This window comes from Gadus morhua, chromosome 8 (assembly GCF_902167405.1).
Source record: "Gadus morhua chromosome 8, gadMor3.0, whole genome shotgun sequence".
NCBI lineage: Eukaryota > Metazoa > Chordata > Actinopteri > Gadiformes > Gadidae > Gadus > Gadus morhua.
The window spans coordinates 26,415,703-26,431,861 of NC_044055.1; the positions used below are offsets into that span (position 1 = coordinate 26,415,703).

The window sequence follows — 16,159 nt, forward strand, 5'->3', positions numbered from 1 at the left end:
CTCCGTAGTTCTGCTGGGAGACTTCAACGCCCACGTGGGCAACGATGGAGACACCTGGAGAGGCGTGGTGGGGAGGAACGGCCTCCCTGATCTAAACCCGAGCGGTCGATTGTTATTGGACTGCTAGTCATGGATTATCCATAACGAACACCATGTTCGAACATAAGGGTGCTCATAAGTGTACCTGGTACCAGATTACCCTAGGCCCAAGATCGATGATCGATTTCGTGATCCTGTCATCTGATCTGAGGCCGCATGTTTTGGACACTCGGGTTAAGATTCAAGATTCAAGATGCTTTATTTATCCCTAGGGAAATTACTGTGCAACAGTTACAATACAAAGGTGGGAAAGTAACACAGGGTTAGAGTCAAAATAGATCAAATAGATGGAAATAAAATAAGTACAAACTAAATAAGTGAAAAGGAGCGATTGGATAAAAGTGGTATTAGTGGTAAAAGTGGTAAAGTGATAAATATTATAGCAGCAATTGTTGGCAGCATAAATTAACTAAAGTGATTAATTGAAAATTGGGTAAAAATAAATAAATATATAAATAAATAAATTGGGTAAAAATAAATAAATACATAAATAATAAAGTGACATTGGTCTCAGGGCATAGTGTCTCCACGGTCCCTTCTGCAGCCGGAGGTAGATGCATTAAACAGTCTGATGGCCACAGGAAGAAAATACTTCCTCTGGTGTTCTGTGTTACACCGGGGGAGGATGAGTCTGTTGCTGAAGGTGCTTCTGCTCGAGGTCAGCACCTGGTGGAGAGGGTGAGCATTGTTGACCAGGATATTGTGTAGTATACACAGCATCCTCCTCTCAGACACCACCACCAAAGAGTCCAGCTGGACCCCCAGGATGGAGCCAGCCTTCCTGATGATCCTACTGATCTTCCTGGCATCTGCTGCCCTCAGCCTGCTGCCCCAGCACACAACTGCAAAAAAGATGGCACTGGCTATCATCGACTGGTAGAACATCCTCAGCATGATGTTACATACATTGAATGACCGGAGCTTCGTCAAGAAATAGAGTCGACTCTGGCCCTCCTTGAAAACAGCCTTGTGTTCTTGGCCCAGTCCAGTTTGTTATCCAGGAATACTCCAAGGTATTTGTAATCCTGGATGACATCCACACCGTTGATAGATGGGTGTAGGGGCAGATTTCATCCTGCGGAAATCCACCACCAGCTCCTTAGTCTTGGTGGGGTTGATAAGCAGATGGTTAGTTGCACACCACTCGATAAAGGAGTCCACAACGCTCCTGTACTCCTCCTCCTTCCCCTCACTAACACAGCCAACAATTGCAGAGTCGTCCGCAAACTTCTGCAGGTGGCAGGACTCAGAGAGGAACTGAAAGTCTGAGGTATACAGGGAGAGCAGAAAGGGGGAAAGAACAGTTCAATGAGGAGCCCCAGTGCTGCTGGCCACAGTATCAGACACACCGTCCTGCAGTCCGACATACTGCGGTCGACCTGTCAAATAGTCCGTAATCCAGGAAACCAGGGGAGGGTCCACCTGCATTGCCGTCAGCTTACTCCCCAGCAGAGCAGGCCGGATGGTGTTGAACGCACTGGAGAAGTCCAAGAACAGGATTCTCACAGTGCTTCCCGGACTGTCCAGGTGGGCGCAGGCACGGTGGAGCAGGAAGATGATGGCGTCCTCCACAACTAGTCTCGGCTGGTAAGCAAACTGAAGAGGGTCCAATGATGAGCTAGCCAAGGGCCGAAGAAGTGACAGGACCAGCCTCTCCAGGGACTTCATCAGGTGAGACGTCAGTGCCACCGGTCTGTAGTCGTTGAGGATGCTGGGACGCGCCTTCTTCGGTACAGGTACCAGGCAGGATGTCTTCCACAGTACAGGGACCAGAGAGGGGCGGAACTGTCAACCGACCACCATCTGGTGGTTAGTTGGATCAGGGAATGGGGGAAATTTCCGGATGGACCTGGTAAGCCCAAACGAGTAGTGCGGGTGAATTGGGAACGTCTGGAGGAGGCCCCCGTCCTAGGTATCTTCAACTCACACCTCCGGCATTTTTTTCTTGAATTCCTGTGGAGGTTGGGGGCATTGAGCCGGAGTGGGCGGTGTTCAAAGCCTCCATTGCTGAAGCTGCGGCGGCTAGCTGTGGCCTCAGGGTCTTAGGCACCTCAAGGGGCGGTAACCCTCGGACACCGTGGTGGACACCGGTGGTCAGGGAAGCCGTCCGATTGAAGAAGGAGGCCTTCCGGGATATGATATCCTGGAGGACTCCTGACTCGGTTCCAGCGTACCGACAGGCTCGAAGGGCTGCAGCTGCTGCCGTGTCGGAGGCTAAGCAGCGGGTGTGGGAGAAGTTCGGAGGAGAAGGACTTTCAGTCAGCACCAAAGTGTTTCTGGAAGACTATCCGGCACCTCAGGAGGGGGAAACAGGGAACCATCCAAGCTGTGTACAGTAAGGATGGGACTCTGTTTACCTCAACTGAGGAGGTCGTCGGACGTTGGAAGGAACGCTTTGAGGAACTCCTGAATCCGAATAACACGCCCTCTTTGTTGGAGGCAGAGCTCGAGGTTGATGGTGTTTCGTCGTCAATTTCCCTGGTGGAGGTCACTGAGGTAGTCAAACATCTCCGCAGTGGCAAAGCCACAGGGATTGATGAGATCCAGCCAGAAATGCTAATGGCTCTGGGTGTTGAGGGGTTGGTTGACACGCCTATTCAACATTGCGTGGGAGTCGGGTACAGTGCCAAAGGAGTGGCAAACCGGGGTGGTGGTTCCAAAGTTCAAAAAGGGGGACCAGAGAGTGTGTGCCAATTTCCGGGGTATCACACTTCTCAGCCTCCCTGGTAAAGTCTACTCCAAGGTGCTGGAAAGGAGGGTTCGGCCGATCGTCAAACCTCAGATTGAAGAGGAACAATGCGGTTTTCGCCCCGGACGTGGAACTACGGACCAGCTATTCACTCTCGCAAGGATCCTGGAGGGGACCTGGGAGTATGCCCATCCGGTCTACATGTGTATTGTAGGCGTATGACCGGGTCCCCCGGGAGAAACTGTGGGAGGTGCTGCGGGAGTATGGGGTAAGGGGGTCTCTCCTCGGGGCCATCCGATCTCTGTACTCCCAAAGCGAGAGCTGTGTTCGCCTCCTCGGCAGCCAGTCAGTTTCGTTCTCAGTGGGTGCTGGTCTCCGCCAGGGCTGCGCCTTGTCACCAATCCTGATTGTGATATACATGGACAGGATATCGAGGCAGAGTCGTGGTGGGGAGGGCTTGCAGTTCAGTGGTCTGGGGATCTCGTCACTGCTTTTTGCAGATGATGTGGTCCTCATTGGATCATCGGCCTGTGACCTTCAGCACTCACTGGATCGGCTGGCGGCCGAGTGTGAAGCGGCTGGGATGAGGATCAGCACCGCTAAATCTGAGGCCATGACTCTTAGCAGGAAACCGGTGGATTGTTTACTCCGGGTAGGAAATGAGTCCTTAGCCCAAGTGAAGGAGTTCAAGTACCTCGGGGTCTTGTTCTCGAGTGAGGGTACGATGGAGCGTGAGATTGGCCGGAGAATCGGAGCAGTGGGAGCGGTATTGCGTTCGCTTTACCGCACCGTTGTTACGAAAAGAGAGCTGAGCCGCGAGGCAAAGCTCTCGATCTACCGGTCGATCTTCGTTCCTATCCTCACCTATGGTCATGAGGGTTAGGTGATGACCGAAAGGACGAGATTGCGGGTACAAGCGGCCGAGATGAGGTTTCTCAGAAGGGTGGCTGGCGTTCCCTTAGGGATAGGGTGAGAAGCTCAGCCATCCGTGAGGAACGCGGATTAGAGCTACTGCTCCTTTACTTAGAAAGGAGTCAGCTGAGGTGGTTCGGGCATCTGGTAAGTGGGGAGGAGACCTCGGGGAAGACCCAGGACTAGGTGGAGAGATTATATCTCAACACTGGCCTGGGAACGCCTCGGGATCCCCCCGTCAGAGCTGGTCAATGTGGCCCGGGAAAGGGAAATCTGGGGCCCCCTGCTTGAGCTGCTCCCCCCGCGACCCGACCCCGGATAAGCGGATGAAGGTGAGATGAGATGATGAGTTCAATGTTATTGCTTAAGAAACCGATTCCTTTTGTTTACTTTTGTTTTTGTTTACTATTAACGAAAAATGCAATCAATCATTTATGTAAAAACAAATGGTTACAGATCAACCAGCAACAAAGTTGGAGTAGCCAATGACATAATGAATTGTAATACACCAACATTGTTGTCATACATACCTAAACAAGCAAATTAAAATTAAATACCAAGACAACTGAAATGTTTATATTCGACTATTAACAATAATATAAATATTACGTAGGTCTCCCATAATCATTCAGGTGATCAATACGCCGTGCCTGTTACAGCCATTTGCGCTACCACCCTGGGTAGCGCAAACGGCATGGCACCCACCAGAGGTTAGTAGAGCTCATCAGCACAGGTGGAAGTGATTGTGAGGCTGGGGATGAGCAAACAGTTTTTGACCATGATACCCTAATGCACCCGTTCTTTGGCTTTGGATCTTTTAAAAAAATGTATCAATAAATGTTGAATCACAATGATGGCAAGCAGAGGAACGTGAGAGTTATTGAATGCACGTGTCCGACAGCTGAGTCTACAAATCCCTCGGCGACTTTAAATGATAAAAAGTCACCACAGTGCCTAAAAACCATCAACGTCCTTCATTTTAATTAAAAGGAAAAACCTCCGACACGAGAAGTTAACAGAGCCGTGCACTGAGCTCACAAAACTTGTTTCAATACGACTCCTTTCAGCTGCCCACCCCTCCCTCTCCAGAAATTTTTCATTTTATTAGTACATGGTCTAAAGATAATTATTAGCCTTTGATTGATATCCAGAAAATGTTTGCGGAGACACATTTCTGTTCCCCGCTTGTATTAGAGTGAACGGTTGTAACGTGGGATGGTGCTGGTTAAGGTTATCGTCGTTTAGCTATAGCTCTGATTAGCATCAAGTCACGGCAGGCAACAGGTGGTATTATGGTGTGATCCAGATGCCTCGGACACCAGCCTTCCGAGTTGGAAGTGGGGAAATCTCCCAGCTTTCTTGCGGCATTTCACGGAGGCACGCCTCCTTTTTGTCTTCATCTCTCGGGATTCTGAGAGTAGACCGAGAGTTTATTGGGGGTCAAGCATTGTTTTTGTACGTTTTCCTATTATTAATATCTTTCCATGGGAGTCTGAGGCAGCCCATAGCACGCCATGGTCAGAAGTTGTGAAATTTAACACATTGATTCAGGACAGTCCCCAGGGAGCTCACAGCTAATTTGTGGTCGCTAGCCCATGAGCTCTAGTGCCACCAACAGGTCAAAGTTGGACATGCATTCATGTTTATAACTTTTGACCCATTCATCCAATATTTACAAACATGGTATCAATGGAATCCTTGGTCCAAGCCGAGGTCAACGCACCCCATGGCTGTGTCTCTATTCAGGGGACGCATCCTTCGAAGGATGCGGTCTATTAAGGTGTTGCCTTCGTAGACCGTGAACGCCGGACCGAAGGCTGAATGAACATTTTTAAATGAGACGGTCTGCCCTACGGAGCATTTCAAGTTTGCGTAACAAGCCGTTAACACCCTTTACCTTGCGTGATGACGCGCCGCTCCTGTAACCTAGCAACCCTGACAGCTGCGGTTCAAACCAGACGGCGGAGGAGAAATATGGAGCCGTCTTATATAACCCACTTAGAGATATCCACTTTCACTTCTTACTTTATTCTTACTTTAATTTTATTTATAATTTTCTATTTTTTATAATCTTATCTTCTATGCTTGTAATTTCTATTTGTACGGAAAAAAATTCCCCCCGGGGATCAATAAAGTTTTCTGATTCTGATTCTGATTTGGTTTTATAATAATTATATAAAATATAACGTTAATTAGTTAACGTTATATGGCTCGTGTTAATGAAATTGAACTTTGACAATATAGTTACATATTTAAAATAGTCCCAACTTTATTTTAATATAAAAAAATGTTTTAACATAGTTTTGTCAATGAATATGTAATTTGCTGCAACTGCCGCTTCCGCTCTCTCTGACGCCATTTCTGAAAAAATCCAATGCGCAATGAATCTTGGGATACGTTGGGCCGTGAATGTTCCATCCGGTGGATCCTTCAAATCCGGGAAAAGAAGGCTGCATTTGTCGGCCGCATTTGAAGGAGCCTTCAAAATGGCCTCCCTTAATTGAGACACAGCCTATGTCGTCTTTTTGCGCCATGATGGATTTTACGCAATCTTGGTTTATGTCAAAAACCTTCAAAATGTATCTCCTACCACAAATGTTGTCCAATCTTCTCTCAACTAGGCACAGATGATCTACAGGCCATGCTTGACGAAAAACAGAATAGATTTTTGAAATCAAAACCGTTTGGCGGCTACAGCCAATCAAATTCGACCGCGACGACGCCAAACAGGAAGTAAGCTTAAGTAACCTTTGACATATAATAACCAAACTTGGTACATCGACCCATGACATCATCATGGGGACACGCATTGAAATTGGTGATCTTTGACCTCTAGGGGGCGCTGTAATTAATGAAGATGTGTTTTAACTCCTCTCTCTTCACATGAGTACATGTCTAACTTATTTTCAATGTCTCGTGATACTATCAGACCTCCCCATATAGCTAGTAAATTATGGCAACATCAGAATTTGCCCGCCAGGTTGAAAGTTGTCAAATTCAATATTACATATCCACAGGCCACAAATTATGTCCAACCTTCATCAAACTTGCCATACATGATCTTCAGACAAAGCTGAACAAATTTGTCGAACAGCTTTTTCAAATTCAAAACCGTTTGGCCGTGACATCCAATCAAACTTGACTGCATAGTCGTCAAACAGGAAGTAAGCCTGTTCTCAGCGCTCGTGGGAATTTTCTTAAAGGGGTAGTTCGGAATTTTGGACATGGGGCCTGATTCCCAAGTTAGCCTTGGTGTTCTTTATCATTGGAGACAGTTTTCAACACATTTCATTCAGTCCTTCTAGTTGCAGAGTTCGCTCGTGCTAGGCTAGCGCACAGCAACGGGCAATGCTAGCCTGCTAATGAAACAGTCTTACCCACTCCACAGTACACCCGAGGTAAATCAATTATAACGCCAGACTATAGATGTAAATATCTGTGTTGATAGAATAATGTTAGAAATAAAACTAACCATGCATCGCATGAATCATTGCATTTTGAGGGACTACTTTCTCAGCAGCAGCGGAATTTAACCTAGGTATCAGTCCGCCGCTGCCGTAGCCTACTACCAGATATACCAATATAACACTGCTGCTGAGACACAGCAAGTCATTCAAAATGCAATGCAATCCAAGGTTAGTTTTATTTCTAACATTATTCTATCAACACAGACATTTACATCGACCGCCTGGCGTTATAGTTGATTTGCCTCGGGTGTACTGTGGAGTGGGTAAGACTGTTTTATTAGCAGGCTAGTATTGCCCGTTGCCGTGCGCTAGCCTAGCACGAGCAAACTCTGCAACTAGTAGGACTGAATGAAATGTATTGAAATCTGTCTCCAATGATAAAGAACACCACGGCTAACTTGGGAATCAGGCCCTATGTCCAAAATTCCGAACTACCCCTTTAACTCAAAGTTGTCCTGAGGGTAGGAAGGTTTTTGATTGGTTCAATATGACAACCAATCGCAAGACAGGAGATAATTGTGGAGGCGGGACTTCCGGATTTCAAACTGAACAACGGAAGGAGCCACCATTTGAGTCCATCGTCATTAAGTTTGGAGCAAGGTGAGCCATTTTCTGTGAAATGGAGCATAGTATGTGCAGCTATGTGTGATACGTGTGTCCTAGCTTAAATGTATGATCCATGTTAAGATAGCTCCGCACATGTGTGCTAGCTTAAATGTGTGATACATTCAAAAACAATGTTTATTAAGGGGTTAGGGTACCCCTAGGCTAACCCTAACCCAAATCATTATTTGTCTGGGGGCAGTTTAGTCTCTTCTGGTCCCAGGGCTGAAGTAACATTCTCCTGCCCTCAGGGCTGAGTGGCCTGAATCATTATTTGTCTGGGGGCAGTTTAGTCCCTTCTGGTCCCAGCGCTGAAGTAACATTCTCCTGCCCTCAGGGCTGAGTGGCCTGAATCATTATTTGTCTGGGGGCAGTTTAGTCTCCTCTGTTCCCAGGGCTGAGGGAACATTCTCCTGCCCTCAGGGCTGAGTGGCATAAATCATTATTTGTCTGGGGGCAGTTTAGCAGAGGTGGGGGTAAGTCACTCATGTGCAAGTCACAAGCAAGCCTCAAGTCATAACCTTCAAGTCTCAAGCAAGTCCCAAGTCACTGTGGTGAGAATCAAGCAAGTCACAAGTCAAGTCATTGCTCAGATCAAGCCAGTCACAAGTCAAGTCATACAAAAATATGATGATTTAACCCAGTTTCCACATTTAAAAATCGGTAGAGAGTGGTTCATAAGTTGAGTTTTGTTTCAACATTAACAATGCCAATGTCTTAACAATAACAATAACTCAAACTATTCAAAACATTCCAAAACCATTATGTGAATAGTTTGAAAAGGTTTTTATGATCATTACCTCCAACCTATAAACAGAATCAAATAGAACCTCTAGGTGGCTGTATACGAGAACAGTTCAGACATGAAAAAAAAGAATATTTCAAAAGTAATATCACATACACATACTGTAGGAAGGGGAAATAGTAATACACAAGCCTGAAAGCTGGTAGCAATCTTGCTGCCTCCTTTTTGACAGTACTTTGTCACTGAGTTCTTAATGATGGGGTCACATTATCACCCCACCATGGCTGAACACACGTTCAACAGGTGCACTTGATGCAGGGACTGCCATAACTCTTACCTCCACCTTGAACAAAGAGGGCAGGGTGCGCCTGTTCATGGCCCAAAACTGAAAGCAGGCCTAAATCATTATTTTTTTTATCTTTTGTCTTTCCCTGTTATTTGACCTCAGTATCATGGTTCTGTTCTAGTATTTAATACCCTTGTATCTTGTATATGTTATCTTTTTTTTAATCTACAGTATACTGCAGTTGATGACTGGATGAAGTGGATGAAGTTCTACCAGGAGGACTCCAACTCAACGATGCTTTCGGGAAACTGGGCCCTGGTACATAACAAATACCTGCAATTATCAGCAAGTATGGTTTCATTTTTTTCCCCATTCTCCCCCTCTAAACATTACGTGGTGATTCGGCTGACTGAAAGGAATTTGCAGGCCATTTAGCCGATATCAGCCAGCGTAACACATTACTCTGCAAAAATACAATAGCATAATTACATTTGGAAAAATGTTGAGAGGAACCTTAATGATACATTTCAATGACAAATCTGTCTTTATAAAATTAAAGTATTAAAATGTTTGTCTGCCCCCAGACAAATAATGATTTAGGCCACTCAGCCCTGAGGGCAGGAGAATGTTACTTCATCCCTGGGACCAGGAGAGACTAAACTGCCCCCAGACAAATAATGATTTAGGCCACTCAGCCCTGAGGGCAGGAGAATGTTACTTCAGCCCTGGGACCAGAAGAGACTAAACTGCACCCAGACAAATAATGATTCAGGCCACTCAGCCCTGAGGGCAGGAGAATGTTACTTCATCCCTGGGACCAGGAGAGACTAAACTGCCCCCAGACAAATAATGATTTAGGCCAGCGGTCCCCAACCACCGGGACATTCCTAACCGGGCCGTAGGTTAGTAGGCTACGACATGAATAGAAAAAAACAAACATGTATATATATATTAGAGCTGTCAAGCGATTAAAATATTTAATCGTGATTAATCGCATTAATGTCATAGTTAACTATTATTAATCGCGATTAATCGCAAATTCTTTTTCTATGCTAAATATCCCTTGATTTTTTTGTCCCATAATTCTTCTCATTTTAATTCTCTTATCAACATGATGAAGTGCATCGGCTTGCCTTGTGCAAATGATTTTCTATTGATAACAACATTAGCATATACTGATCAAAACAGGACGATACAAAAAAAGAGCCTATAGTGCAAATAAACGACTGCTTTGAACAAATGTCATTTGAACATAGCAGTCAGGCTACTGCTTCTTTGTTTTGAGCCAAAAAAAAAAAAAAAATATTTTTTTTTTTAATAAAAAAATTACGTTAATCGTGCGATAAAATTTTTAACGCCGTTAAATTTGGTTTGCGTTAACGCCGTTAATAACGCGTTTAACTGACAGCTCTAATATATATATATATATATGTCATGATCCGCCCCTGGTTTTCTCATTCACCTGCCTGCCACCCTGATCACTCCCAATTAACCCAACCACCTTCACCTGTGTTTCCCCTATTTCAGTCCTCTCCTCCCAAACATTCCCTGCCAGATTGTCTCTTGTGTTTCACAGTGCTTTCCCGCGATTCTACTCCTGACCTACCACCGCTCCTGTCTGCTCTCTGACCCCTGCCTGTCTGACTATTCCCCCGGTTCCTGATCCCTGCCTGTCTGACTCTCCTTCTGGTTCCTGATCCCTGCCTGTCTGACTCTCCTGCCGGTTCCTGATCCCTGCCTGTCTGACTCTCCTTCTGGTTCCTGATCCTCGCCTGTCTGACTCCCCCGCCGGTTCCTGATCCCTGCCTGTCTGACTACCCCGTTGGTTCCTGATCCCTGCCTGTCTGACTCTCCTGCCGGTTCCTGATCCCTGCCTGTCTGACTCTCCTTCTGGTTCCTGATCCTCGCCTGTCTGACTCCCCTGCCGGTTCCTGATCCCCGCCTGTCTGACTACCCCGTTGGTTCCTGATCCCTGCTTGTCTGACTACTCGCCTGTCTACGAAATAAACTATTGACTCTGTTCCACGCTCGTCGCCAGCCTGTGCACTTGGGTTCAGCCAAACGCGCACGTTACATATATATATATATATATATATATTTTTTATTTTTTTTTAAATTAATGCAAAATGCATGCACACTTAATAAACTCAATTTACTATGCAATACTGTCACTCTTTTACATGCCATAAGTATACATACAGTTGTTAGATTGCATATAACATGTTTGCATTTTTGGCAAGGTCTTAACTTCTTTCCTCAGGCACAACTGTCTGTCTGTCCCGTCCTTAACACGTATTGGCTTCAGCGGCTACGCGCGTGAACTAAGCTCACTTCACTTGTTCAGTTCAACAGTAGTGTCACACTATGAGCTCAGCTCAACCTGACACTCCAGGGGAGAATGACGACTGTCTTTAAACTGGCAGATAGCTTGATTTGTGGGGACGACGAGTGGACAGTAGGGCTGGCCCGAATGCCTTTTTTCAGGCTTCGAATACTCGTTGGTTTTTCCGAGCGAATATTCGAATACTCGTTCCAGAAAAAAACACCATCAAAAACAACATTAATAATCCCTATATACTCCCTGGAACCGATTTTGACATTATCTGCATATTTTGTTGAAGATTGAATAGCTTTTGAACGTTAATTAGTAGGCCTAAGTAGGTTGAAGTTCCTTAGTTTTTCCCTGTGAAAGCGAACAGCTGTTGCTCCGTTCCAAATCAGCTGTTCTCTGCCATCTCAGCCCTTACGGGAGCTTTTCAATTCATCCTGGAACGTGCATCTTTTCAGGGAATATGTACAATAAATCCATAACAAATCGAATACCAAAACAAAACCGAATATTGATTGTCTTATGTGTCCATATTATATCCATTATATTGACCGGGTATTCCCAAGACGCTCACACTCTGCAGCAAGCCAGTCACAGTTGATTGGCGCGGCGCTGTACAGCGAACGTAAACAAACAACTAAGCTAAGGTTTTAAGTATTACTTTTCCTCCAGAGATCCCGCTAATGTGGTGTTATAAAGTAAAGGGAAACAAAATATCTATTCTTCCTCCACCTCTCTCGCTTCTCTGCTTGGTGCCGCTGACGCTTATAGTTTGCCTCCCTTGCTCTGGTAACGTCAAGTACGTGAAAAAAAAAAAAAACGAAGCTCCGAATACTGATTTAAGCTTCGAATACTAATTTTCCGAACGAGTATTCGAATATTCGAATAATTCGGGCCAGCCCTAGTGGACAGGGGAGTATTCGATATGTTCCAAACATTAGTGGGGAATTTGGGAGAGACTGAGGCAGGGCCCATTCTCTCGCAGCTGAGGCGCCTTGTTGCGCTTTCAAATGAATTTGAACGTTACTTCCCATCCTCCAAAGATCCACGCGAACGAATGAGTGGATCCGCAACCCATTTGTCAATGTCCCGAATCACTTCAGTCAGTACAGGAGGAAGATCAAAATAGCTAATGATGTTGGTGGTCTTAAAAGTGTGTTTGAGCAAACCTCTCTGGCGGGTTTTTGGATCAAAACCAAAGCAGAGTATCCCGAGATATCCGTAAAAGCGCTGAAAACGTTGCTTCCATTTCCCACCACGTACCTATGCGAGGCCGGGTTTTCGGCAATGACTGCAACTAAAACAAAATTGCGCAATCGATTTGACATTTCAAACACGCTAAGGGTGTCACTGTCTTCCATCACCCCCTGATGGAACCTTCTTGTTGCAGGGAAACAAGCACAGGGCTCCCACTGATTAAAATGAATTGTAACCTATTCTGTGTTAAGTTCCCTTACTGACATTTTGTGTTGTGCATGTTTACACTTGATAGATGTTACTTCAAGTTTAGTTCAATATATTTATGTTCATAGTTGTTCATTTTTCACTTGTTCAAGTTCACATTATTTTTTCAGTTTGTTACCTTCACTGTTCAAAAAAAACTGAAACTAGTTGTTTTAAATTAATGCATGCTCAACACTATATGAAAATATCAACAAATTGGCAACCTCTGGCGGGCCCGCCCCGCCGGTCCGTGACATCTTTTGGAGAATCAAACCGGTCCTTGGTGCTGAAAAGGTTGGGGACCCCTGATTTAGGCCACTCAGCCCTGAGGACAGGAGAATGTTACTTCAGCCCTGGGACCAGAAGAGACTAAACTGCACCCAGACAAATAATGATTCAGGCCACTCAGCCCTGAGGGCAGGAGAATGTTACTTCAGCCCTGGGACCAGAAGAGACACAACTGCCCCCAGACAAATAATGATTTAGGCCACTGAGCCCTGAGGGCAGGAGAATGTTCCTTCAGCCCTGGGACCAGAAGAGACTAAACTGCACCCAGACAAAGAACGATTTAGGCCACTCAGCCCTGAGGGCAGGAGAATGTTACTTCAGCCCTGGGACCAGGAGAAACGGCCCCCAGACAAATAATGATTTAGGCCACTCAGCCCTAGGACCAGAAGAGACTAAACTGCCCCAAGACAAATAATGATTAGGTTTAGGGTTTGCTTAGGGTTACCCATACGCTAAATAACCATTGTTTTTGAATATAAGTACAGTAAAGCTTCATTAGCTTTACTAGCAGTCTAGCTCTATCTTAACATGTATCACACATTTAAGCTAGAACACATGTGCTCAGCTATCTTAACATGTATCACACATTTATGCTAGCACACATGTAATCACACATAGCTGCACATACTATGCTCCATTTCACAGAAAATTTGTAATCACACATAGCTGCACATACTATGCTCCATTTCCCAGAAAATGTGCTCAGCTATCTTAACATGAATCACACATTTAAGCTAGCACATATGTAATCACACATAGCTTTACATACTATGCTCCATTTCCCAGAAGATTGCTCACCTTGCTCCAAACTTAATGACGGTGGATTTAAATGGTGGCTTGTTCCGTTGTTGAGATTGAAATTCGGCAGCCCCGCCTCCACAATTCTCTCCTGTCTTGTGATTGGTTGTCAGGTTGAACCAATCAAAAACGTTTCTGCCCTCAGGACAACTTTGAGGCCACGTTTATACGTAGCAGGGTATTTATAGAAAAGAGTATTCCCCCCCCTCCGTTTTCAAAAATAACATTGTGCACACATCGTTTTCAAAAAAGTTGTCGTTTACATCAAAACGCATAAATACGCCGTTGAGCGCCATTATAACTATGCCAAACCAAACAAAAAAGGGAACACTTGTGAAATGTGTTCAGATTTGTAAGTATCTGTATTTATGTCACTGGCTCAGAGTAAATTAAGTTGGCACACAAGCATGAATGACTTCCTTTCCGCCCAACAAAAAATCACACTTCTTCTATGAATATGTCTTTGAAATGATACTGATGCAGCTAAAACTCGAAATCAAATCATAGCACAAGGTGTGAACATTATCTCTGCAAAGTTTGATCATCATAAAGTTAAGCAGAGCAAAATTACAGAGGTTTTGGTAATGACTATTTAGGCGGACTCTCTAAATTGGTCATTTTGGCACATTTTGGCACCATCTTTGCCAATTGAAGTTTTTGATGTACTGAACTATATATTTCACTTTTATGTCATTATCTGTGATCATCACATACATTTAACAGTTTTCGATTTTTCTTTTGATTTTTAATTTTTCTCAGAACTCGTCAGAATGCGTGCGTAAAGAGGCCACTACCGGAGGTAGCTCTGGACGTACTAAAACCGGAGTTTATTGCTCTCAAGTACAACTTTTCATCAAAAAATCGCAAAGGTAAGACAGAATTCATGTTAGTCGCTGTAAATAAGTGGTTGCATACCTTTGTATTCTTTGGCTGCTGGTTCACTGAGTTTTTATTGTATGGCCTTGACAGTGGTACTGTCGAACTCGTCATGGTCTCAGCTTTCATTTGAGATGACATATGATCGGTGCGGTAGCAATGGAAATGTGGAGAGTGGGTTGACTTTCTGACGCTATTCAGATTTTGATATTTGATTTTAATATGCTTGGCGTTTGAGTTGTGTTTGGTGTGCATAAAAATGATTATATGTGCTTGTAGCGGAGTTTCTCATGTTTAATTTGATGTGCAGTATGACTATTTCTACACAATAAGGGCAGTGTTGTATGCCTTTTGCTGCGAGAGTGATTGAGGGTCCCCAAATATGGGGACCCTCAAGCTTAAGAGGTTAACATATCATAGCCAAACTTTGTACAGACTCATGACATCATTCTGGGGACACCCAAACCTTTTGGTGACCTTTGACCTCAGGGGGACGTCAAACCGGAAGTGAGCTCAAGGCTTTCATGTATCCAAACCAAACTTGGCTCATAGTCTTATGACCCTATCCTGATGATGCCAAAGAAAGCGACTTCAATGTATTTTCATTTTGATGACCATTTGCCAATAGCTTTCATTGTAGGTGAAACCACTGAGACGGTCATCATATAGCCACCTGATCGATTACGTCTGTCCAGCAAAATTACTTTATGGAGTCCTATTCTGCTTGATCCCAACATTGCTGCTCGCAGCTATATTTTTCTTTGTATTTGTACCGAGTTGTTCATTTTAATGTCGATTTTTAATTTCTCTTACACATTTGATTTCATTGCTACTTTAATCCGGTCACCAATTTATGCATTGCACGGTCTTGCTGTGCGTGAAATAAAAATTTAAAGTTGTGTTGTTTGTTTTTGAGCTGTTTTTTTTTTTTTTTTCTCTTTATTTAAACATAATAACACAATGACACAAATATCTACAGACATGTACGAGAACAATAACAACAGACATTTGACAGAACACAACAAGGGATGGGGGAAGGGTGCAAGGAGGACACCTTAAGATACATAGACATTACTTTGAACAGAAATATGATAGTGACTATTAATTCTCCAGCATAGAAGCTGCGCGCTCCATGCACATCAAGTCCTTATATCCCCTAAGCCATGTTTCCTTACTAAAGCAATCCGTTTTGCGCTCCTTCCAATTTAGAAGGATGAGTCTTTTTGTGGCCAAACAGCCCAATGTCCAGCTCTGGACAGCAGCCCTCCCCACAACATTTTCTGGCTTAAGGCCCAGTAAGCATATGTTGGGACCAACTGGAATGTTTACATGTAAAGACTCTGACAAAAATGATATTACATCCAACCAGAGTGTTTTAACAGCTGGGCATTCCCATAGCAGGTGTAATAATGTGCCTCGCTTGCCACACTCATGCCAGCATAGAGCTTGATGTTTTTTGTCCATCTTGGCTTGTGTGACAGGGGTGATGTATGCCCTATTAAGAATTTTGAATTGTATGATTCGTAGTCTCACACATTTCGAGGAGTACAAAGCCGAATTCCAAACAGATTTCCATTCAGACGCAGACAAAGAAATATTCAAATCATGCGCCCAGGCCAGCTGG

At 44.5% G+C, this 16,159-nt stretch overlaps 1 protein-coding gene across 1 annotated transcript in view; it reads right to left on the minus strand.

The window, feature by feature from the left end:
* LOC115548967 (mucin-5AC-like) overlaps positions 1-16,159 on the minus strand; it is a 96,915-nt gene that overhangs the window by 60,949 nt on the left and 19,807 nt on the right. The window lies entirely within an intron of this gene.